At 42.5% G+C, this 27,391-nt stretch overlaps 1 protein-coding gene across 1 annotated transcript in view; it reads right to left on the bottom strand.

The window, feature by feature from the left end:
• ajap1 (adherens junctions associated protein 1) overlaps positions 1 to 27,391 on the bottom strand; it is a 200,765-nt gene that overhangs the window by 126,561 nt on the left and 46,813 nt on the right. The gene's annotated exons all lie outside the window — the stretch shown is intronic.

Genomic DNA, 27,391 nt, shown 5'->3' with positions numbered 1-27,391 from the left:
CATTGTAGGACTATAAAAGAAAGACTACCCTATAAAATATACCGCTGCTCAGAGAGCTTCCAGCTTTCGAAAGAGTAATGGGTCTGTGCTGCCTTGTGGCACCCACCAGCGTTAGTGCTGCTAATTAAAACATAAATATACAAGACAAGTTTACTCTGCTCACACATTCATTTGATCCCAGTTCTAGCTTTTCCAATAACAGGGTTCCCATCCCATTAACAACATTAAATGACATCGCAATTCTAATTACAAACACTTATAATGAAACGCCAAAGTGCCAGTCACAGTTCTGAAGAAGAGTCATATGGGCTCGAAACGTTAACTCTGTCTTTCTCTCCACAGATGCTGTCAGACCTGCTGAGTTTTTCCAGCACTTTCTGTTTTTGTGCTAATTACATATAGCCGACCTTTAGAGAGTCATAGAGTCATAGAGGGCTACAGCACAGGAAAAGGCCTTTCGGCCCATCGAATCTGCGCCGGTCAAACAAGTACCTAACTATTCTAATCCCATTTTCCTGCACTAGGCCCATAGCCTTGTATGCCATGGCATCGCAAGTGCACATCCAAATACTTCTTAAATGCTATGAGGGTTTCTGCCTCTACCACCCTTTTAGGCAGTGAGTTCCAAATTCCCACCACCCTCTGGGTGAAAAAATTCTTCCTCACATCCCCTCTAAACCTCCTGCCCCTTACCTTAAATCTATGTCCCCTGGTTATTGATCCCTCCACCAAGGGGAAAAGTTCCTTCCTGTCTACCCTATCTATGCCCCTCATTATTTTATACACCTCAATCATGTACCCACTCAATCTCCTCTGCTCCAGGGAAAATAACCCCAGTCTATCCAATCTCTCCTCAAAACCAAAACTCTCCAGCCCAGGCAACATCCTGGTATATCTCCTCTGCACTCTCTCTAGTGCAATCACATCCTTCCTATAATGCGGATTCCAGAACTGCACGCAATCCTCTAGCTGTGGCCTAACCAGCGTTTTATACAGTTCCAGCATAACTTCCCTGCTCATTTATTCTATGCCTCAGCTAATAAAGGTAAGTATCCCATATGCCTCCACCTTATCTACCTGTCCTTAAGGGACCGGTGGACATGTACACCAAGGTCCCTCTGATCCTCGGTGCTTCCCAGGGTCCTCCCATTCATCATGTATTCCCATGCCTTGTTTGTCCTGCCCAAGTGCATCAACTCACACTTATCTGGATTAAATTCCACTTGACACTGATCAGCCCATCTGACCAGCTCATCGATATCCTCCTGTAATCTAAGGCTATCCTCCTTGCTATTTACTACCCCACCAATTTTCGTGTCATCCACGAACTTACAGATCAACCCTCCTACATTCAAATCTAAATTGTTTATATATATACCACAAACAGCAAGGGTCCCAACACCGATCCCTGTGGAACCCCACTGGACACAGGCATCCAGTCACAAAAACACCCCTCGACCATCACCCTCTGCTTCCTGCCACTCAGCCAATTCTGGATCCAATTTGCCAAATTGCCTTGGATCCCATGGGCTCTTACCTTCATTATCAGTCTCCCATGCAGGACCTTATCAGAAGCCTTGCTGAAGTCCAAGCAAGCTACGCCAAATGCATTGCCCTCATCTACACACCTGGTCACCTCTTCGAAAACTTCAATCAAATTGGTCAGACATGACCTCCCCTTAACAAAACCATGCTGACTGTCCTTGATTAATCTCTGCCTCTCCAAGTGTAGATTAATTCTGTCCCTCAGAATTGCTTCCAATAGTTTCCCCACCACTGAGGTTAGACTGACAGGCCTCTAGTTCCCTGGTTTATCCCTTCCTCCCTTCTTGAATAACAGTACCACACTGGCTGTCCTCCAGTCCTCTGGCACCTCTCCTGTGGCCAGAGGGATACTGAAAATTATTGCCAGTGTCCCAGCTATCTCCTCCCTTGCCTCACTCAACAGCCTGGGATACATTTCATTTGGGCCTGGAGATTCATCTACTTTTAAGCCTGCCAGACCACTCAAAACCTCCTCCCTTTAATCATATCACAGTCCTTCTGGCTGCTTTCCATACCCACACCATCCCTCTCACTTGTGAACACCAACACAAAGTATTCATTTAGAACCCTACCTGTGTCTTCCGGCTCCATACACAAATTACCACTATGGTCCTTAATGGGCCCTATTCATTCCCTAGTTATCCTCTTACTCTTAATGTACTTATAAAATAACTTTGGATATTCCTTTATTTTACCTGCCAATGTTTTTTCATGCCCCCTTTTTGCACTTCTAATTTCCTTTTTCAGTTTCCCCCCTACACATTCTATACTCCTCTAGGGCTTCCACTGTTTTGAGCCCTTGGTATTTGCCATAAGCCTCCCTTTTTCTCTTTATCCAATCTAGTATATCCGTCATCATCCAGGGTTCCCTGAATTTGTTGGTTCCACCCTTTGTCTTTACTGGAATATGTTGGTCCTATACTCTCCCTATTTCTTTCTTGAATGAGTCCCACTGCTCTGATGCAGATTTACCTAAAAGTAGCTGCTCCCAATCCACTCTGGCCAAATCATATCTGATCTTATTAAAATCGGCTTTGCCCCAATTTGGAACTCTGATTTTTGGCCCATCTTTGTCCTTTTCCATAACAATCTTGAATCTAATGGAGTTATGATCACTACCTGCAAAATGCTCCCCCACTGATACCTCTACTACTTGTCCAGCTTCATTCCCTAAAATTAAGTCCAGGGCTGTGCCCTCTCTTGTAGGACCTTTCACGTATTGGCTGAAAAAGCTCTCCTGGATGCATTATAAAAATTCCGCTCCCTCTAAACCTATCACACTATGACTAACCCAGTTCATGTTGGGGAAGTTGAAATCCCCCACTATTACTACCCTATTATTTTCCACTTCTCTGAAATTTGCCTACATATCTGCTCTTCTATTTCTCTCTGACTGTTTGGGGGCCTATAGTACACTCCCAGCAATGTGATTGCTCTTTTTTTGTTTATAAGTTCTACCCTTATGGCTTCATTTGAGGAGCCTGCTAAGATGTCATCCCTGCTGTAATTGATTCCTTGATCAGTATTGCACTACCCCCTCCTCTTTTACCTCCTTCCTTATCTCGCCTGAAGACCCTATATCCTGGAATATTGAGCTGCCAATCCTGCCCCTCTCTCAACCATGTCTCCGTGACAACAATTACATCATACTTCCATGTGTTAATTTGTGCCCTCAACTCATCTGCCTTATTCGTCAGACTCCTTGCATTAAAATAAATACCATCCAACCTTGCCAAGCTCCCTTGTGCCTTAACTGGCCTATAATTTCTATGCCTTCCAGACTCATTTGCTCTCTCTTCTAATTTTGGCTGTGCATCTCCCCCTGCTGAACCTCCTCTCAGGATCCTATCCCCCTGCCAAGTTAGTTTAAACTAACAACAGCACTAGCAAACCTCCCCGCAAGGATGTTGGACCCGTTCCGGTTCAGGTGCAACCTTGTACAGGTCCCACCACCCCCAGACATGGTCTCAATGTCCCAGAAATCTAAAGCCCTCCATCCTGCGCCATCTCTCCAGCCGCGCATTCATCTGGACTAACCTCCTATTTCTATACTCATTAGCGTGTGGCACCGGAAGTAATCCGGAGATTACTACCTTTAAGGTCCTGTTTTTTAATCTGCTTCCTAGCTCCCTAAATTCTGCTTGCAGGGCCTCATTCTTTCTACCTATGTCGTTGGTACCAATATGTACCACGATCTCTGTCTGTTTGCCCTCCCCCTTTAGAATGCTTTGCAGCCGTTCAGTGACATCCTTAACCCTGGCACCAGGGAGGCAGCATACCATCCTGGGGTCACGTCTACAGCCACAGAAACACCTGTCTGTTCCCCTTACTATCGAGTCTCCTACCACTATTGCTCTTCCCCTCTTTTTCCTCCCCCTCTGTGCAGCTGAGCCACTTACAGTGCCATGAGCGTGGCTGCACTCCCCAGAGGAACCGTCACTCTCACCGTTTTCCAACACAGAAAAATGGTTCTCGAGCGAGATGCACCCTGGGGATTTCCTGACTACCTGCCTGACACCTTTCTTCTGACTGATGGTCACCCATTCCCTCTCCATCTGCACTTCCATAAACTGTGGGGTGACCGGGTCTAAAAGTGTGCTATCCACGAAACTTTCAGCATTGCGGATGCACCTCAGTGCCTCCAGCTGCCCCTCAAACTCTGAAACTCGGAGCTCAGGTAGCTGCAGCTGGTGGCACCTCCTGCACACTTGGTCGGACAGAGCATAAGGAGCGTCTAGGACTTCCCACATCTTGCAGGCGGTACATAACACGGGACTGAGCTGCCCTGCCATGCCTCTAGTTGAAAAAAAACACTTACTTTAAGTTAAATACAGTAAAAAAATGTTAAATTATTTATGTACATTAAATAAAAACTAGAACACATACCTTTCCGTAGCTTAATCTATTTTAGGACAGAATGTTCCCCCATTCGGGGGGGAAGTTCAAGACCGTGCGTGTGCAGGCGCGCCTTCGATCGGCACCACCCATTGGGGGCGTGCCGCCATTTTACGTGGGTGGACCAATTAAGGCCTACCCAGCGTGACATCCGCCAGGAAGCGCTATGCACTCCCTGTGCGGGCGGGGATTCCCTGAGCCGAGAGTGCGCTCTTTCACACGGCTAAGTGCTGTCTCAGGGAGATCGGCGCCAAATTCAAAAATGTTAAATATAGAAAAGTAAAATTTCCCTGGCATGTCCCATCATGTGACACTGTCACATGAGTTGGGACATGTCCATCACTTTTAATTAAACTTTTATTAAATTTTTAAAAACCTACATGAAACCTCATTCCGCCCCCGGATGAGGTTTCATGCTTTCTCCGAAGCCCGCCAGGGCTCCCGGCCTGCCCGCCAACCTTGAGGTTGGACAGGCATGTCCTTTAACGAGTTCAATTACTTTTTAAAAGGCCTCAATAGGCCGTTGACAGGTCGGCAGGCGGGCAGCTGACTCGGCTGCCTCCCAGGCGATCTGAAAATTGAAATAACGCGGGGTGGGTGGAACTCCCGACGTCACCCCGCGTCATTTTACACGTCGGCAGGTAGGCCCCGCCCCCTGCTCACCAACCTCAACATCCTGCCCTTAAAATGGAGAAAAACTGGAGAAAAAAAACTGGAGAAAAACACTTACCCACTACTCACCAATCAGCTCTCACCTTTGTGCTGACTTCACTTTTTGAAGCTTCCCCGCGCTTGCACTGGTTCTGATCTCCCCGCCGCTCTCACACGCTGTCTTGTGACGTCACTCTTGTTCCCTTCTTGTTTACTTTTGGCATTTTTGCTTTTAAGCAGCTGCAATATAAACTCACCCACATTGCTTTCTGACAAATGCATCTCAGAGAGGTGCACATTCGTATATGGCAATCATTTCACCGTAATTCTGTACCTCGAACTATAATGATGGTTTCTCCACTGCTCAGGGCAAGGCTGCATCAGACCTGCCAGTCTCCCAACCTGCCCCCTCCTAAAGCCAGGATCAGGGCAGAACTGCAGTAAAGCAATGCACTTAAGGCGAGAGGTAAGCACTTTGCAGCAGTAGCCCATTATACCATTCGTCTGCATTATACTGTGCATTCCCTGTCTAATTAGGTGCCAATACAGCTCCCAATTGTCATAATATAATACAAACACTTCTAGGTGTTCCTTTCCTTTAGTCATGTACCCTTGTTTCATATTGGTATGAGTATGTAATTTAAGGGCAGCCACTTAACAATCAATATAGCACATTACACAAGCTTAAGCGATTAACTTGAAGCATGTTGTCCCAGGCAGAGGCAGAGGATAGAATTTGTTCACAGGGGCTGAACTGCAGCATGATTTGAAGTCTCTCGTGAAGCTATTCTGTTTCATTCAATCTTGGATTACAAGAAATCCTACATTAGTTTGAAACAGGAACTTCAACACTATCATAAAACCCTAGAAATTACTGCTGGAGATAATAATGGACAAAAAATAAGGTAAAATAAATGAGTTTGCACATCCATTAAATCATAGACAGAGGAAAACATCATGCAAAAATCTTATTATACTATTAAAGGCAGCCAGTTCTCATCTATATGCTTCATTCCCATTTTTACATGGCAACTCTGTCAAAAACATACCTTGAGGGCAATTTTGGTGAGGTGTTAACGAATTAGTAGCCAGTTTTGCATCATCTGACTTTTAGCACCATTGACTCAAAATAAACTCACTTTTCTGGGCCTCTCCCAGCTCTAGCTCTAGGTTGTCCTGGAAGGGAAACTACAACCGCTTCCCTGCACAGGCCTTTGGTTACAATTGCGGTTGGTTCCTGATGAGCCTCATCAGGGCCCAATCTCTGTATTTGAAGAAGGACCTTCCACTTCAAAAAGGCGGATTTGCAAACCGCAGGAAGCCAGCCGTTCTTGTCTCGCACTATCGTTCACATACTCTCGTGGAGGAAAAGTTGCACTCAGGATTTTAAGAAATGTGATGTCCATTTATACAAATGGCCAGTGATACTCGACCTTTGAAAATATCTTGCATAAGAACAAAAATGTGACACGTCCAAAACAAAAACAGAATTACCTGGAAAAACTCAGCAGGTCTGGAAGCAACTGCGGAGAAGAAAAGAGTTGACGTTTCGAGTCCTCATGACCCTTCAACAGAACTGAGTAGTATTAGGAGAGGGGTGAAATATAAGCTGGTTTAAGGTGGGGGGGGTGGTGGGGAGAGAAGTGGAGGGGGGGTGTTGTGGTTATAGGGACAAACAAGCAATGATAGGAGCAGATAATCAAAAGATGTCACAGATAAAGGAACAAAGGTGTTGAAGGTGGTGATATTATCTAAGAGAATGTGCTAATTAAGAATGGATGGCAGGACGCTCAATGTACAGCTCTAGTGGGGGTGGGGTGGAAAGACTAACAGGGCATAAAAGGTATAGATTTAAAAATGATGGAAATAGGTGGGAAAAGAAAAATCTATATAAATTATTGGAAAAAACAAAAGGAAGGGGGAAGAAACGGAAAGGGGGTGGGGATGGAGGAGGGAGTTCAAGATCTAAAGTTGTTGAATTCAATATTCAGTCCGGAAGGCTGTAAAGTGCCTAGTCGGAAGATGAGGTGCTGTTCCTCCAGTTTGCGTTGGGCTTCACTGGAACAATGCAGCAAGCCAAGGACAGACATGTGGGCAAAAGAGCAGGGTGGACTGTTAAAATGGCAAGCGACAGGGAGGTTTGGGTCTTTCTTGCGGACAGACCGCAGGTGTTCTACAAAGCGGTCGCCCAGTCACACCTCTTTGTTCTTTTGTCTGTGACATCTTTTGATTATCTGCTCCTATCACTGCTTGCTTGTCCCTACAATCACACCCCGCCCCCCCCACCACTTCTTTCCCCCTACCTCCCACCCCCCCCCCACCTTAAACCAGCTTATATTTCACCCCTCTCATAATATTACTCAATTCTGTTGAAGGGTCATGAGGACTCAAAATGGCAACTCTTTTCTTCTCCGCAGTTGCTGCCAGACCTGCTGAGTTTTTCCAGGTAATTCTGTTTTTGTTTTGGATTTCCAGCATCCGCAGTTTTTTGTTTTTATATAATGTGACATGTCCATGTTGCTTAATGTTATATTCACAAACATTATTAATCTGCTTTGCAGTGAAGGAGAATATCTCTCAGTTCAGTGTACCTGTCATCAGGAAACACAGACAAGAACATCTATGTCTGGTCAATACTGTAAAGCAAGTATTATAAAACTCCTAATCACAGTTTTTCCATTTGTGGCTAGGTCTGATACTGCCTATCTGATTTTTGTGTTAATGCAACAGACAACCCAAAAAGCATTTGACTTCTTTATATTCCTTAAAAATTGAGCCTTCTACATTCTCCGGTCTGAGACTTAGACTCTTGGCTCCAGGCCTAAAAGAATTAGTGACATCCTGAGTTTTAAGCAGCAGCTGTCACTCATCAGGCAGTTCACACATTTAGAAAATTCACATTTCTCTTTTTCTGCTCCTAAGCTTAGTTGAAGACTAAACATATCAATCCATTGTCTCATCGCTCAGTCAAATCTTGCACAGCGGCTTTCTCGTCACAATGGTTAACACCAACAATACAGCCATTTTGAAGAATGCCCAATCTCCAGTAGATTAAAGCTAGTTCAAATGGCTGTAGTGAATTCCAGTATTTCCCATTCAGTCAATCTCAATTACTCCTCCAAATTCAAGCTGCAAATATTAGTGTTTTAAAGTTTTGTATCTATCCAAAGTTCATATTGGATTCAGACAAAACAATATCTAGTCTATATTGGGCAATCTCTCCCTGTGGTGCCACTTGGCTGGACAAGAAAAAGCCCCTCACCTGACATGTCTCAAACCTTGCTTGACACTCTCTCTCTTTCTCACAATCATAGCTTTCATTGTATCTCTACTTTATCAATGTTACTACAGATATTGTTTCTCTGAAAGTTAACATTAGAACACAAAGACCTAGAAAAGACCACTCCAGTCCATCAGGCTAGTCCTGTTGCTTCTTCTCAGCTTCAAATGCATCACCCTATAATTCACTTCCTCCTCCTTCCTTGTGCAGGTATCAATATTCACTGCAACATCCCCTACACTAGCCTAATTATCCTCAGGATCACCAAAGTGAGGCACATTTTGCTTACCTCAGTTGCCTTCCTCTACTGCCCTTTAAGACCCAAGCTTGAGTCACCACTACTGGTCACTGTTATCTATTTAGCTTGTTTTCTTTATTACGCTATTCAATGTTAATGATGCCTTCCACAACGGGCCTTGGCTTTTCACCTCTACTTCTCAATAGCAGGTGTTAATGGCAATAAATTAACTTCAAATAGTTACACTTTTAGAATCCTTTAAGTCTTTTATTTTAATAAGCTCAGTCTCTTGAACATACACTCCTGAAGATAACAGACTGATTTTGGCCTCTGTTTACCCCCATAGACTTCTAGTAAGAACCACAGATGTCAGGGTTATGACCAAATCTCCCAGTGCGAGAAACCTACAATAGCATAGAAACATTACAGGGTAAACTCAACAGTCCCATTAGAAAAAGTGAGTTACATTAAATGTCCTGAGAGGGCGTGATGCCAAGTTATTCTTTCATGGGATGCAGGTGTCGCTGCCAAGGCCAGCATTTGTTGCCCATCCCTAATTGCCCTTGAACTGAATGGCTTGCACGGCTATTCCAGAGGGCAGTTAAGAGCCAACGACATCGCTGTGGGTCTGGAGTCATATGTAGGCCATACCAGGTAAGGATGGCAGATTTCCTTCCCTGAAGGACATTAGTGAAGCAGATGAGATTTTAACGGCAATCGTTTCATGGTCACCATTACTGAGACTGGCTTTATATTCCAGGTTGTTAATTGAATTCAAATTCCACCAGCTGCCATGTTGGGATTGTAACCCTTGCCCCCAGGACATTAGCCTGGGCCTCTAGATTACTAGTCCAGTGACATTACCACCAGGCCACTATCTCCCCCTGCAGCATAACAGGAGTCAGCTACAATTGGGAATGTCAGTATGGATTAAATATTTGAAAGAAATAACTGCAGAGATTTGAGTCAGCTGAGGAAGTAGAATGATGTAGATTTGACAGGCAGGGGGCAATGAAGAGGGTCTGTATAGTTCCTAAGTATGGGCCTAAATGGGTCATCTTTAGTGTTAATGGTCCCTCATTATTCTTAGCCTCACATATGCACACTGTAGTGCATGGAAAGGCTTAATCTACTGAGAAAAAAAAACTCATGATAAACATGAGCCAATGTAGTTTTAAAATAATGGAAAGGAGTATGCCAAGGTCACGAGATCAGCCAAACTAAACCCGAGAGAGCTTGAGGTAGTTGTAAAAATTACAACAACAAAAAATGCCCACAGCCGTTAAAGACAGCTGAAAAGTGAACAATAAAACAGCCTCCGGCAGAAAGATACTGCAAAGATGCTGACTGTTTCACCAGCAGTACCAGAAAGACGAATGACGTAGGAGAGAAGAAGCTCATCATTTTTGAGATTATTGTACCTGAAGGACACACACTGAAGATCACATGACAGGCAATGCAGCATACATTCTGTAACAAGCCACTGGTTGCTATCCCAGTGGTATACACACACTGTCTTAGTCTCTTAGGTTTCTTCAATCTAATGTTTTCACGTTACATTCTATTCACTGGAGATCACAAATTCCTTTGATCAATTGTACAAGAAATGTGGCTAACATTCTTTTTTTAAGTAGAATATTAGTTTATTCACTGCCAGGAATATATTTTAGAATGTTGCTGTAGCAACTGGCATGTCTTAACTCAGCAAACTGGAAATCGGCAATATTTTAAAATTAATGACAGCATGGTAGCTCTTGGTTACACCGCCAGGAGATATATTTTGCACTGTGTGTGAAGTTCAGGAAATGGAATATATTTCATTATAGTGCAAACTGGTGCAGAAATATATTTGTTTTATAAGTTCCTTTCAAATCTGCATTATCACCAACTGTGGGTGATTTCATCATTTCTGTAAAGTGATATGATAAAAACAAAACCAGAAAAAGAAAACTTATTAAAGACTTGTTAATGTCAGAAAAGTGCTTCCTGAATCTTGTTGCTCAGAAAAAGTTGTTATTTTCCTTACTTGTAGACATAATGGGAAATATACCAGCTGGGATATCCCACTTTGAAAAACCTGACTCACCTTGGTCATGGCAGGAGTTCCATTTGGCACACACCTGCTGAAGAATGAAAGTTCAGAAGCAACGCCATATCATATGGAATCAATGGCCTCAAGTTGATTGCACAGGCTATGGTGACTTTTTAAAATTAAATGACTCTCTTCCATCACTCTTGTGTTCCTTGCATCTAGCTCTGCGAGGGCAGAAATAACCTTGCATGGTCTATTTCAGTTATTGACCTAAAGTATGCTGACCCATATTTGGGATGAAAATATTTGATACAATTCATCACAGAAAATGCCAGAAGTATTGGTGGCAATTGTGGAGCCAGTAGAGCAGCTCCTGAATAACTCTCCTTCAAATTGCATCCAAGCTACTCCAGGATAGCTGAATGAAAAAAATCTAGGTCATTAAGTCTTGATGTAGATTGGCTCTTTTCCAAGGGATGGATACTATCAGGCTGTTATTTCTGATCAAAGACCCACATATGGTTCCTATAGACAATAGTTAGCTCTACACTCCAACGCTTACCCAGCTCTATGGAGTTGCAACTTGGGCAGAAGCATAGCAAATGGAATTCAATGCAGCAACATGAGAAGTGATACACTTTGGGAGGAATAATATGGAAAGCCAGTATACTATAAATGGCACAATTTTGAAAAATTGAGATGAGCAAGTCTATGTACACAAATCCATAAATATGGCAGGACAAGTTGACAAGGTGGTTTTAAAAAATCATATGGATTAACTGGGTTTATAAATAAAGGAAAAGAATATAAAAGCAAAGAGATCATGCTAAAACTCTATAAAGCACTGGTTAGGCCTCAGCTGGAGCACTGTAGACAATTCTGGACATTTCAGGAAAGATGCAGAGGTTCTTAATATATGGGAGGTTTTGATAGAGTAGGTACAGAAAAATAATTCATTCTGGCAAGTGGCTGGATAAACAAAGGCCATAGGTTGAAAACCAGTGGCAAAAGATCCAAAGGGGAGATGAGAGGGTTTTTTTCACTCAGAGAGTTATTGGGATCTGGAATGCTCTATCTGAAAACATGGCAGAAGCTGGTTCCAAAATAATTTTAAAAGGGAGTTGGGCAGCTCCTTAAGGATGAGGATCTTGAAGTGCTATAGACAGAAAGTAAAGATGTGGGGCTAAGTACGACTGTTCTTTCAAACAGCCAGTACAAGCACAACAGGCTGAATAGCCCCCTACTGTGCTATAAGTTTCAATGATTCTGTACAGTACATGGGCTGCCAAAGTATTTTCTTTGTTGGGAACCCTGAACTGTTAGCACAGCAAGACATCGATGTGGCAAGACTCCGCTGGGAGTCTACAGACCGTAAATCATTAAATAAATTGAAACTGCCTTTTTCCATAGTATATTTCACAAAGCCACGGGATCTGAAAGTTTTACAGTTCAACAAGCATTGTACTCAATCGACGTGCCTAAACTATGCACTTATCATTCATTCCGAGACTTCTGCCAAGCCCTTAACTTGACTATAATCAGATGAAGTCCACCAGCACATTTTCTGTAATAAGTATGGCTTTGCTGTCTAAATAAAAAAGATGTTGAGCCAAATTTGCATGTCAAGTGCTCAAACAATCCAATGAATAAAGCTTCAGTTGAACAAGGACTTACTTCACTGTGCAAACTTATCCAAGAAACTTGTCTATACTTGATAGTTGGAGCATTTTGGTTTATATCCTTATTGTGGTGGTGCTGCTGTGTTACAGCTCACTCAGAAAGCCCAGACTGCTGTGGCAACATGCACTTTTAGATGCATTTTCTAGTCTAGAGCTATGGATAGTGACTCCAATATTCTTTCCATCAGCTGGAATCTCTCCCACTCTTAACACCTGCCACTAGCATATGTTGGAAGGATTTACAGGTTGATAATCAACTTATTTGGCCACATTACAAACACACCTTCCTTGAGCATCAAGTTCTGCATTGGGACTTGAACACATAACTTCTGGCCCACAGGCAGAGGTGCAACCCACTGCACCACAAGACCTCCTTCGGTCTGCTTGTACAGAATAATATTTACTGGCTGAAGTTAAGCTAATTCATGGAGTGACACTGTCATTTGCTATGAATGCTCACTGTGGTGGAAGGTGAGCAGGGCCATTTGCAGACTATGAAGTAATGGAAGGGTAGATGGGAGAGACATCACAAAGTGGCCATTGAGGGCTTGGCACTTACACCTACCATCTGTGCTAGACCAAGCGGTTTCCATATATGACACTGCTGCCAATGCACTTAACTGGCATGGCAAATGCTCAGAAAAGACATTGGCACTGGGTTTATGTAGTAAAATTTACACTGGGGTCAGTAAATGTAACAGCAGTGTTCATGTATGCAAAGGTAGCCACTGATCTGAATCTTAACATTGCAACTATCCAAAAGTCATCTGGCTCAGTTAGTGATCCTCTTATCCCTGGATCAGAACGTCTTAGTACAAGCTCCACTCCAGAATTTCAGAATATTCTCTAGACTGACACACCAGTGCAGTGCTTAAAGATTGTTAAATATTGGAGGTGCCATTCTTCTGATGAAGCATCTATCTATTTATCTCTTCAAATGTGCATTAAATATCCTATTCCAAAGTGCTGGGAGATCTCATAGTGTGAAACCTACATTCTGCCTTCAGCCCACACCACCACCAAAAATCAAAAACCTTGCTTATTCATCTCATTGCTGTTTCTGTACACAAGATAGCTTTGACTACGGTGGTCACTACATTTCAAACTAGTGCATATGGAACACTTTTAGCCATTTCTAAAAGACATGAGAATCTTTAACTATTTACAGATCCCAGATTACTGTCATGCATGGTGCTGTTACCATGCAAGAAGGCTGCTTCCAAAGTGTTCTTTCTCAACTGTTCTCCTTAGGCTGTTCTCTCAGTCTATTACCATGCGAGTTATTGCATCATACTGTGGGTGGGGCTATTCACCAGTCCACATTAACCTTGCACTGCTGAACACCTTTACATCACAATGGCATGCAGGGACATCCTACAATACTACCTCCACTCAAAGTCTGCATTCTCATAAGCACAAATTAGCAATCGACACCTGCTGAACTCAAATCGATTGGATAATCACAACAATAATAGGTATGACTGAAGGACCTCCCCCAGTTATCCCAGATGATAAGAAATGCAGCTTCATTTAAGTTTAGTTCATGGCTTTTCTGGCTTGCCAGCACAAATCTCTTTTTGCCTACTCTGGCGGTGAGTCAGAGTAGTGTAAGTCAGGCATACCAATGCACGCCACTAAGAGAATAATCATGATCTCTTCATTTTGAAACAGTCTAGTTGACCAAGGCGGTTGAAAAGGAGTGCCAAATTCCATGGTTCCTGGGAGATAAAGCATATGACCTCCCGTTCAACTATAACAAAGATACAGCAATAGCTTAACCAGAACCGAGGTGCTCATTAATTATGATTTGAGGCACTCAGCAATGTTCTTGATACTTGAATTGCTCAGCTGAAATGTTGCTATATTCCCCTGTGCAAGTTATTACACTGCATTGGCTAGTGCACACTATTAACAATGATAAGGGCCAGTCATGGAAGGATCATGAAGAACAGAAAGGAGGAAGAACAAGAGAAAAAAGATATTGAAGTGCTGGTGACAGATATGCAGCCTCTGCAGCTGGCAGTAAGTTTCAGGAGGCTGTCATAATTAATTTAATTTCATCAAGGCTGCCAATGCTTGAAAGGACATTTTTTTTCTCATTTGTCTCTGGGTGTTTCATAACAGCAGCTTATTCTTTCCATTTTAATAATCTGGTTTAAATTCATTTGCATTGTCATAAACCACCTAATGCAGCTTCTAATGAAAGGATATGTTTTCATTTTTCTCTAGCAAAATTGAAGTCAATGGGATTCAGGGAGAAAATTCTCTACTGGTTGGAATAACACTTAGTACGAAGGAAGGTAGTTGTGGCTGTTGAAAGCCAATCATCTCAGCCCCAAGACATCACTGCAGGAGTTCCTCAAGATAGTGTCCAAGACCCAACCATCTTCAGCTGCTTCCTCAATGACCTTCCCTCCAAAAAATGCTCAAAAGTGGAAATATTCGTTGATGATTGCACAACGTTCAGTGCCATTCACAACTCCTCAGATATTGGAGCAGTCCAGGCCCTTGTGCAGTGAGACCTGGACAACATTCAACTTGGGCTGATAAATGGCAAGTGTCACAATCTTTGGGACAGAAGCAGTAACAGTAAGGAAAATTCATAATTTATTTAAAATGTCCAGGGGATCTGTGATTATTTCTAAGAACACCTGAAAAGGACTTTTAAGAGTTTGCATCAATTTTAAAGAGATCAATTGTCATTTTCTTTCATAATAAGAAATGTGACCAGATGACCGTTGATCTGGAAGCAGTATTGACAGGAAGGAAGTTGAGCAAAAAAGCTGAGTGGCTTACAGACACAAAGGAGAGCTGGAGGAAGATGATGACCAGCACAGAAATGCTGGAGACCTTGGAGGCATTTTGCAAGCTGGCTAAACAGGTCTAAAACCTGGGAGGCTGTGTGAATAGCTCAGAGGGGCTAAAGAGCTGGGTGTTTTACCAGAAGTGGTCAAACCATGAACCGGGGTGTTATTGGTTGGATGGTTAAAGAGGAATTCTAGAAAACTATTTCATTGGGGCTGTTGTGACACCCCAAGGGAGAGATGATTCATAGAAGTGTGTGTTGTTGATGATAATCATACCCGTGAAACACAGAGGTGAAAGCTGTTGTTGGATAGGACTCCTGGCCTATCCTGCATGAATAAAGAAGAGCATATTGTGGAACTGTGTAGCTATGTAATGCCATACATTCTGAAGGGAAATGCTTGTGGTTGTGTAAGATATATTTTTGTAGTATCAACTATTTAAGGCAAAATTTATCCTTTATTTGAAGTATAATTTGCCTGTTAATTTATGTTTAATTTATGTTGGTTCTGATTCATGTTAAAGTTATATAAAGTGAAATCTTGTTGGTCATTTCTTCATTTGATAAACTTGGTTATTTTGGTTTACAGCTCCCCCCACGGAGATCATAACACATGTAACATTTGTGCCACACATGCGCCAAGTAATGACAATCTGCAATAAGATAGAATCTAACCACTTTCTCCTGTCATTCAATGGCATTGACAATGCTGAACCCACCCCCCCAACCATCAATTTCCTAGAAATCATCATTGATCAGAAATTTAACTGGACCAGCCACATCAAATGTTGTGGCTACAAGAGCAGGTCAGAGACTGGGAATTCTGTAGCAAGTATCTGAATTCCTGACTCCCCAAAGCCTACTATCTACAAGGCACAAGCATGATGGAATACTCTCCACTTGCCTAGATGAGTGTAGCCCCATTTGTGCAACACTTAAGAAGCTCAACAACATCAAGGCAGAGAAACCTGCTTGATTGGAACCCTACCCACCCCCTTAGACACTCAATCCATCCACCACAGTGTGTACCACCTGCAAGATCCACTGCAGTAACTCATCAAGGCTCCTTCAACAGCACCTTCTACATTTGCGACCCCTATGACCTAGAAGAACAAGGATAGCAGACACATGGAAACACCACCACCTGGAAGTTCCCCTCCAAGCCACTCACCATGCTGACTTGGAAATATATCACCGTCCTATCACTGTCGTTGGGTTAAAATCCTGAAACTCCCTCCCTAACAGCACCATGAGTGTACCTACACAACATGGACTGCAGCGATTGAAGAAGGTGACTTACCACCACCCTCTTAAGGACAGTTAAAGATATACAATGAATGCTGGCCTTTCCAGCAATGCCTTGTAAATAATTTTTAAAAAGAGACAATCTTTGGATGGGAGGCGTTTGGTGGCTGCCAACCTCCTTAAAATATTTAAATGGCCAACGTGCCTCCTGGGAGCAGATTGACTGCCCATTTCCTGTCTTGTTCGACTCAGAAGTGGGCAGATTAGAGTCCGGTTTGAGATTTTCAAAATTTTAATATCTCAGCCAAATTCAACATCCCCATTATTGGGGGTTAGTTTATTCGCAGAGAATCGGAAGCTGTGGCACTCCCACACTGTCAACAGTAGAGGTCCAGTGATTCTGAATATATAACAGCCAAAAATGTGAAATGGTACAGAAACAGAGGTATGAATCTTCTGTTTTCGGTGGATGCCTCATTTGCTGCCTGAAGAAGTGGTGAGACACCCACGCAGACTCTGAGGAACAAGGCCTGCCATATCTTCTGCCCGTCAGGCAGTTATGTGGACAGCGGCAGGCCTTCCTCCAGACTGAGGATCCTGGAAGGCAACTTCCCGCCTGCCGAGAACTGCCAGCCAATCAAAGAGCATGGCTGCTGGCAGCACAACAGCCCCCAGAGTCCCAGGATCGCGGAGCGACCCAGGAGAAAGATAAGTGCTGTTGTGGAGCTGGGGTATGGGGTCTTGTGGGGTGGGGGGGGTTGCAGGAAAAGTGGGGCCATGCAGGTTGGCAACAAGGATCCCTCTTCCCCATGTCCCTGCCCTCAAACATGCACAGAATAGTGCAGATCGAGCTCTCCTCCTCCCCACTACCGCTCGAGTCCAGCTGACCTGCAGGCCGTGCAGTTTTACCAGACGTGCAGGGCTTATGTCAGCAGGTGTGCCTGGGGCTGGGAAGATTGCAGTGTAGTGGGGAGGAGGCCAAGTGGTCATTAATTGGCCACTTAATGGACTCAAGTGCAGGTGGGGAAGAAAGGTCAACCATGGGCCATCTTGCCCAGAACAATGGAGGAAGGCAGGCATCGGGTATTGGTCCCGACACCAACCCAACAAATTCTCAGGACCACCCAGCTCCTTCCTTGCCTCCTCCGAGGGCAAAAGATTCTGGCCAGAGTCGTTGTATGTGATGGTGGCACAATATAGAGCAGGAGAGAAATGGAGACCCTGAATTCAAAAAAAACCCCACATAACATCACACCGTCTAGAAAAACATCCTGAATGCTTGATGTCACATTTAACAGGAATATTCAACTGTTTAAACGTCAAATTACCCAATATCAGATCTTAAACTATTGGTTTGTTCCATTGTATTCACTGATATTTTCTGAAAGCACAATGTCTTTGATATCTTCCTGATACTGTTCTGGACAGGAGCGGGGTTAATATAAACAGCACTAATTTCTCATCTCACCACCCATCCGTAAACAGAAAAGTGTTTTGATTTGCTTCCCCGCTTTATTCCCCAACACCTCAGTTTTCCAATTCAATCCAGATCCAATTTTCTATTAATAACCCCACAGCAAACTGGAGATAGGATGAACTTAAGGGGTTAGTTTATTTGCACATGCTCAAAACCTGGAGGGTGGGAGTTGGGCGGGTTGCAACCTTTGCCCTCAAACAGTAAAAGAGGGATAGGGAAAAGATTTACAGTGCAGAGACCACAGAGAAAAGAAACATTGGTTCACGTAGGCTCCAGAGCCCAGAATCAAAGTCCAATGAGATATTCCTTCATGGAGGTCAGTAAGCTGAAAGCTGGTGCTGGATAATTCACTTTTCCAGTGGTGTTGACTTCACATGATGAGATAGGCATGCAGAGATGAATCAGCCTTGTAGGCAATGGTACATAATTTTCAGAAGAAGCAGTGTAGATGGGGCCAGGTGCCCAACCTGGGCCAGAGCTCCTCACCTGTGAGGCTGCTAGTCAGATGGTAAAAAACCATACTGAGACTTTGCGTTCAGCAAGGCAATATTACTAGTTCCACAAGCCAGCAGTCCATGTCACATGACTCCCACCTCTCTAGACTGTCTGTGACAAAGGACGTGTGTTCCTCTTTTGGGTCCCCAAGATTTTTAAATGTCTCAACCATTAAGAATTGAAAGGGCGGTTGTGGGGTCCTTTGTTTTAGCAGAAAAGCAGGCTCCTGTTGGCCAGCCTGGATTATGAAATGCAGATGGCCATTGTATAGCTCTCTTTGAATTTGGTCTGTCCAGCCTACAGGGGGTCATTAGTGGCTTTTTAGGGATAACAATGTGTGAGTTTCTCCAATATTGCCAGGTAGCTGCTTTTGTTTGGGGGTCACAGACAGACACAGATTCAGCTATTTTAGGTCTTTGTCCAGTTTGAAATTTTTAGAGATGGCAATGAGCATACCTCTACATTTTATTTAAAAAATATACACGGTGAGGTTTTAGTCCCTCACAATACAATCCAGCGGCACCAGTATTGTTAAATGACAGCTCATTACTTCACACTCTGTCAGTTGCGTGACTCTTAGGTGTTGCCTGCTCCATTCCACACAAAAGCACAAGTGCAGAAAGAGGTTGGGGCTGAACTATATAGATGGTATGGTTGATTTTGGCTTCTTGTAAGTGTACTGACTTCCAAGTATAGTGCAGACATATGGGGGTGAAGGGAAAGAATTTGCTCTGGTGATTATGTGTCATCAAATCGAAAACAGATATAAATGTATATACAATGTCAGCAACCAATATTTGTCTTATTATTCAATTCTCAATGTCCACTATTTTTGATGTTATGTAAAATGAGATTTTACTGTTTGTAATAATAGTACTTAAACACTTAACAGATTTAAATGGCATTTCTTTGCCTGCTATTTTAGTCACAGCATTAAACATTTGAAACAATGGACAAAAGAGCATCATACTCCTGAATAAGTGATTGCCCCCTCATGTCATCAATGGTGGTTTTCAGCCTATAGTCAGCAACTGAATCCTGATAAACATAAGCTAATTTCCCATGAAGCGATATGTTTGGATAAGCAATTCAATCAATTTCACATAAAACGTTCAATTTACAGATATTTTAATTCCAAACTAGTTACTCATTCAGCAATTAAATCTAAACAAAAGGGAGACTAATGATTTCTGAAAGCCTTATTTTACATGAATGCCAACATTAGACTTCAGAAATGGAATATTGCCCCTCGGGAGAATCTTTCCATGCACCAGCCGGTGCATCAGTGTTAGGGTGAAGATTTCCCACTCAGGTTGGGAATTCTAATCAGGAATTCTACTGAATGAAGATGAATGGGAATATGAAAATTCGAATAATGACTGACATCCACCCCACTCCAGAGAGAACCTGTAATAAAGACACCACCTACTGTGAAATTGAGCCACAAAGACAATCATGATTCAATGTTCCATCTATGAATCATAGAAAGGTTATAGCACAGAAAGAGGCAACTTAGCCCATTGTGGCTACATGAACTGAGAGACGAGACACCGCCTAATCCCACTTTCCAATATTTGGTCCATAGCCCTGCAGGTTACAGCACTTGAAGTACGTATCCAGGCACCTTTTAACTGAGCTGAGTTTAACTACCTTTTGAGGCAGTGAGTTCCAGACCCCCACAATCGTCTCGGTGAAAAATTGTTTCCTCATCTCCCCTCTAATCTTTCTGCCAATCACTTTAAATATTTTCCCCCTCGTCACTCTCCACTCACCTCTCTGAGCCTAAATAGTTCACTGTTCTCAACTAGAGCAGTTTAATGCACCTGGGTTAGCAGTGCGAAAGTTAGTCAAGGTCATTACTGGGTATCTCCCTACTGGGGAATGTAAACCTCAAGGCAGCCTGGGTTCAATTCTGATGCACCACTGGTCAAGTGACCTGCCAACACACGTTGTTTATGCTTGCCCCATGTGAAATGGCTGGATGGTGACCCATGCCCATTGTGCAGCATAAATTAGTGGAGGATGGAAACCAGGGAAAGAAATTGGGGTTAACACAAAACTTGTAAAATCTCAATCCTTGCCATTTGATGTTGTCATGATTCAGTTCAGGGATCACAACAGGGATTCTCCACAGGCTTAAAATTAAATCAACGCACCGCTGTGAAAAACAAACCAACTATGTTTGCAAAATAGATTTCACAAAAGGAGAAGATTGAATCATGAGGGGCAGGCTCCAATACTGATCATGAACCCATTGAGCTTACTTTTATAACATATTGCCAGCACTTTTCAGATGTATTATAGCAATGCAAATCCCTCCTCCATATGTACAACTCCACATACCCATAAGCAACTTGAGTTCAAATTGCTTTTTTACCTTAATAAAATGTGTCACATAGGAGAGAGTAGACACCAAGCAACGGCAGAAGAGTTCTGCAGCAGCTCAAAAGCTGTTCATCTCTAACATCTTCCAATTCTGCCAAAAAAGGTTGTTGGCCTGAAACATTAACTCTATTTCCCTCTCCACAGATGCTGCCTGACCTGCTGAGTGGTTTACCGGCATTTTCTGCTTTTAATGTTATGAAAATAACAGCTTAAACATTTTGAAATCATAACAGGGAAATTGGGTGAAGCTAAACATCATTCCTTGTGATCATTGATGTTCAAACGTAGAATGTTAACGGGGTTAAATGATAAGAACAGGCACAGACGAGGTTTGTATTCCCTTGAATATAGGGGATAAAGGGATTAATGTAATTGAGGTGTTTAAGATGATCAAAGGTATTGACTGGGCGGATAGGAAGGATCTCCTCTGATGGAGAATTTCAAAACTAGATGGTGTAACCTTAAAATTAGAGTTAGCTGGTTCAGGGCTAATGTCAGGAAACACATCTTCACACAAAGGATAGTACAATCTGGCACTTTCTGCCCCAAAAACTGTTGAGGTGAGGTGAGGTGAGGGGGAATTAAAAACTGCAAAACCAGGATTGATAGATTTCTGGTAGGTTAGGATATGTATGAAGGTTATGTAAGAAAGGAGGATAAATTGAGTTAAGATACAGATCAGCCGTAATCTAATTGGATGGTGGAACTGGTATGAGGGTCTGAGTGGCTTTCTTTTGCTATTAGTTCCTGTGTTCCATAGCAGGCACATCTCACTCCAGCATTTGCAAAACATGGAACCTTTTCCAAACCAGTCTCCTTCAATGGTCATTTTGGTGAATGTTAACATGGAATGTTGTCATTAACCAAAGCGCTTACTCTATTTGTAAATATTAGGATTGTGTGCCCTTGCTTATGTGCAGGAGCCCCATGAGAATGGATGCACATCTCTTTTTTTTCTGATAATTCAGTTATTTCTTCTGCTTAAAAAAAACCCAGAATCATCCAATTACTAAAGTTATGCATTGTAAATAAAACAGCATTGTGGGAATTTAATGCTGATAAAACAACCTGAATTATCAGATAATTGGAACAGAGGAACAGAATGTTTCGGGAAATTACACAGCCAATCTTTCCATCTGAAAATCCTCAGCTTTCTATGCTTCCCATTCCTGATGCAATCGCAGGATGAGATTCCGCTCCCAAGGAGCGTGTGATCAGGACGTTCATCCCATAATCTGAACCTGAATAAAGTGAACACATTCAGATTAAGCTGTAATTGTTCATTTTGCAGCCTGAGAGGTGATTTCAGGGTTTGGATGACACACACTGTCCAGTTCAGGTAAATGCAGTTTCAGCTCCCTCAACACAGCTCAAAACACCGGAGCTGTGATCCAACAAAGTGTCGGCACAATCTGAGGTCTGCATAATTGAAGCTCTTAATCTGAATTTATATTTGCCTGTAACTCCAAGAGTGTTTAGCTGGCTGATCCTCCAGTCTGCCACTTTAAACAAGTTGGCTATTGGCATTCAGTTGTCTTTCTTCCTACAGCTCCCAGGCAGCCTCCAGTGCATCACCAGTGTGAACATGTGACCAGCCATTCATTGAATGCCAGTCTAGCCAGTGAAACTCGGCATGCTGTTCAATCATGGAGGCAGAGCAACCTAGCCTGAACAGTATGGTTACTCCTCCATTGTGCAACATGGAAGGAGGCCATTCTGCACATGGTGTCTGTGCCTGCACTTTGAAAGAGCTATTCAATTAGTCCCATTCCCCTGCTCTTTCCCAGGAGCCCTGCAAACTTTGCCTTTTCTGCTCTCAACACCTTTTCAGGCGGTACATTACTGATTTTAAGAACTCGCTGGATGAAAAAATCCCCATCTTCCCTCTGGCTCTTAAATGTGTTCAAATGTGTCCTCTGATTATTGACCCTCCTGATAGTAGAAATTGTTTCTCCTTGTTTCCTGCACAAAAACCTTTCATAATTTTGAACACTTCTATTAAATCTCCCCTTAACCTCCTCTGCTCTGACAATCCCAGCTTCTCTAGTCTCCACACATAACTGAAGTCCCTCAACCCTGGTATAATTCTAGCAAATCTCTTCTGCACCCTCTCCAAGGGCTTAACATCCTTCTTATGGTACAGTGCCCCAATATTGAACTCAGCATTCCAGTTCAGGCCTAATAACTGATATAAAGGTTTAGTAAAACTTCAAAGGAGTCTTGTGGCACTGTGTTGGGGCCCCACCCTTGAAAGGTGCACTCATAACGTGGCCAAACAGGTTGATTATCAGCCTGTAAATCCTTCCAGTTTGCCTGACGTTTTCCTGGTCAGCCATATTGCAGAAGGTGATGGCAACCGCTGCAGTGCTTTGCCAACCATAATCATGGACCAATCCAATGGAAGTCCAAATCACCAACACCCTCTTAGGGCATGATACCAAAAGGAGGCGAGGGGAGTACAGCTTCTTGCTTTTGTGTTCTATTCTTCTATCTGTAAAGCCAAGGATCGTGTACACTTTTTTTTATTAACATGTCCTGCTACCTTCAGGACTTGGTTAGGACTTGACCCCAAGTTCATCTGTTCCTCTTTCAAAGTGTACCATTTACCAATGATATAGCCTCTCCTCAATCCTCCTACACAAGCAACAGGGAATCACTGACATCAGGGTGATGTCTTTCAATGGCAAGGCCAATTCTATTACTCCTGGGTGAGATCAACTAACTCAGCATCAGTGTTAGCTGTGGTAGCATCTCGCCTCTGAGTCAAAAGGTTGTGGGATTAAGCCTCACTCCAAAGACTTGAGCACAAGACCTAGGCTGACAATCCAGTGCAGCACTGAGGGGATGTTGCATTGTCAGAGGTGCTGACATTAAATTAGGAACCTCTCAGGTGGACGCAAAAAAAAAAATGTATGCTACTATTCAAGGTAGAGCAGGGTAGTTGTCCGTGGGTCCTGGCCAATATTTATCCTTCAACCATCATCATTAAAATGCAGATTATCTAGTCATTTATCATATTGCCGTGTGGCAGCTTGCTGTGTGCAAATTGGCTGCTGTGTTTCCTACATTACAACAGTGGTTGCATTTCAAAAGTACTTCAATGGCTGTAAAATAACTTGGGATATGCTGAGGTTATGAACAGTGCTATATAAACAAAAGTTATTTTGTTATCATCTTTCAGCACAGAGCAGTGATTAAATTCCGGACCTTCTTCAACTCTATGGTTCAGTATCATCTAGGTTGTGCATTTACAAGAGAGGCATTAAGGAGTAGTCATATTTTAATTACACAAATTAATTTTACATGTGTCAGCTAATGCTGCGTAACCTCATCAGCCAGCAATCCAGATTAAAAATGTGTGCACACATTGAAATGGTAAGAAAAGCACAGTAAGTGCATACCTGAATTTACAACTTGCATTGGCTGGTGTTCACCTGTAACATTACTCCTTCCAAGTCCTAAGTACAAGCACTGAAATGCATTACACTTGAATATCGCCTATCTGTACGAATGAAGATAGCTCCCCCCAACAAAGTACACGTGTCTCAGGCCACACAGACCAAGCAAACAAGCTCTGATCTTGATGAGACAACCTGAAACCTCTATGAAGAAACTAGCAGTATTAATTGGATTCCAGCCTAAACTACCAGTTTACATTAAATGATATATTTATGAATGGTGCCTGTGGGATCGCAGTGTGCCATATTACATTGAACACTGTTATGTCTTTTATTTTTCAAAAGGACTTTTGCAAAGGGAACATTGTTTGTGGGTGTAAACTGTGTACTCCAAAGGTTGTCTAGTTGAGTTATGTAAGAAAAAAAATCAATTTTGTTTTGTCAATCAACTTGGAATTTCTAAAAAAGTGTATGACCAAGTGTTCCAGGAACACATTTACAACTTCACGACACATCGGCTGAACATACTTTAAAATCCTGGCTTAGACTCCCCTGGCCTTTAAATAGTCCAATAGGTACAAGTTTAGCTCCCAAAGGTTCTGTTCACTGGTTTAAGATGTGTGCTTAGATAAAGCATTTGAAAACAAAAATTAAGAACACAAGAAATAGGGGTTGTAATAGGCCAATTGACCTTTTGAGCCTGCTCCACAAATTAACAAGATCATTGGTGACCTTCCAGCTCAACTCTATTTTCCTGCACTATCCTCATATCCCTTGATTCTTTTGTATTCAGAAACCTATCTAACTCAGCTTTGAATATATTCAACACCTGGCCAATCTCCTGGGTAGAGGTTCCAAGATTTATAACCCTTTCAGTCAATACATTTCTCCACATCTCAGTCCTAAATGACCAAACCGCTAACCTGAGACTGTGACACCACTTCTAGACTTCCAGCCAGGAGAAACATCTTCCCAGCATTCACCTTTAAGAATTTTATATGTTTCAATAAGACTACCTCTTATTCTTCTAAACTCTAGGGAATATAGGCCCGGTCTACTCAATCTCACCTCTTCTTCTTCTGTTTCTGCTTTAATTGTGTCGTTAACACAGACTAATATCCGTATTGCGGCAACATTGCTAGCTAAACCAGGCATGGCCTGCTGAGATGGTAGTACTGATAGGCTTTTAAATGGAAATTATCTAAAGGTGGGTCTTGAAGATTTCAAGTAGCAGGGTTGTGACTATTTCCTTTGGCAGCTTGTTCCATTGTGGGATTGTTCTTGGAAATAAATGGTCTTTGTAGTTTGTGTGGATAACAACCTCATGTTTTGTCATTGCCAGAGGGCACCAGGTACTTGTTTCTGTCAATTCCCACCAGTCCGTTCCATATTTTCTTGAAGATGGTCAGTCTATTTTTCCCTCCTTTGCTGTAACGATTCCCATTCCAAATATTTGATCCAGGATGTGACACTGATTGGTGTACTGATCCATGCAGAATCATACAGCATATCTTTGGGTCGCTTCAATCTTAGCCTTATCGCTCACATATAAGGATCCCACACACAATTTGCATGCTCCAGGATTGGATGAACAAATGTTTGGAAAGCTATAACTCTGATATTTTTGTTGCAATACCAAAGATTTCTCTTCAGAAATTCAGAACCCTGTTTTGCTTTGGATGTTATCAGCTCAATGTGGAATCCCGATTGAAGATTGTTTTATGACAATCTCCCTGGTATGGTTGTGCATCTGCCTGTTGTAGAACTTGATTATAGAACTTAGGACTCTTAGGACAATCCCCTCATTCAAAGAATCAGTCTAGTGAACCTTTGTTGTACTCCCTCTAAAGCAAATATATCCTTCCTTAGGCAAGGAGATCAAAATTGTACACGATTCTTGAATGCACAACCTTCCGAATCAAGAAAGTACCTTATGGCCTGGAACTCTGGTATCTAATGTACAGAATTTGTGTCAACATTTTAAACTGCCTCATCTAAGGTCAGACTTTGGGGCTGAAGTCATGCTCCGTGACTGAAAAAAAATGAAGCAATTTAATGGAGCCTGCAATAAGCCCAAAGCGCAGGGAAAATGTTTGATGTGAATCTCACATATGCACAGTTTTTTTTAACTTTAATAAGACTCGGTGTGAAAACTCATCCTTAATCATCTTTCCCAGCCATTGAGGGTCTCATCAATTTAATGTTAAAACACTTGATCATGCTGCTGTGGAGTGTGTAACTAATCTACCAATGGAGGAAAACAGTGGAAGGTTATGGTCACAGTCGACGCTTTTTGTGAATGGCGAGGTAAGGGAAGGTAGTGGGCGGAACCTCTTTCTCTCTCTCTATGTACTCATTGTCTCATTGTCTGAGGGTTGCCAAATATGGTTCAATAATGCCAGCATATCACAATGGGCGAAGTAGAAGAAACAGGCCCCAACAACTATTTTAGCAGGTACAGGAATTAAACCCACGCTGCCAGTGTTATTAGGCATCATGTTCCAACCAACTGCACTAACTGGTCCTAATGAGGGGAAAACCAGAGGAACCTATGGAAATCCAACAGAGATGAAGTAATGGTAACAGATAGCTGCTATGGTAATTACAATGTGTTCTACCCCAATGGCTCTCATTTTTAGATGAAGGCCCCCTTTTCAAATGCATTAGTAATCATGGATACATAACCACCCCCCCCAACCCGCCACCTAAATTATAGTACAATATATTACAATATGAAAGGGTTGCATGTCTCGAGTGTTTTAATAACATTTTTTTAAAATGAGGTGTTTACTCACAAACATTAGTGAGATGGGTGTACCTGCTTCTCATTGCAGAGTCCGCCTATCATTGTCTGCTCCCCTCCTAGGTGAGCCAGCCCACTCTGCACTGCACATGCAACAGCCATACTCCCTTCACCTGCTGGCTTACATTTTACATTATTTTGTGGACCTCCTACAAAGTCTTTCCAGATCCCAGTTTGAGAACTATTGTATGATTGAACACATTTCGTGGCAGCCATAAAATTATGTCCAAGACATGAATAGAAACGTGCAATTGTAAACATAGCAATGTTACTTTATATGTGTATGAAGGCGAACATTCAGAAAGGAAGTTTAAGACTGGGCATAAATGCTTCATTCTAAGAAAAAAGTTGGTGTAGATATGATACATGTTTTTCTAAGTCAACAGCCATAGCAAAATTTAAATAGCATCTTTATCATACACAGACACTGCATCCTGATCCCACTGCTCTCATATCAGTATA

This window comes from Cetorhinus maximus, chromosome 15 (assembly GCF_964194155.1).
Source record: "Cetorhinus maximus chromosome 15, sCetMax3.hap1.1, whole genome shotgun sequence".
Taxonomy (NCBI): domain Eukaryota; kingdom Metazoa; phylum Chordata; class Chondrichthyes; order Lamniformes; family Cetorhinidae; genus Cetorhinus; species Cetorhinus maximus.
The sequence above is the reverse complement of the archived record's forward strand: the minus strand, read 5'-3'. Positions and strand labels throughout refer to the sequence as shown.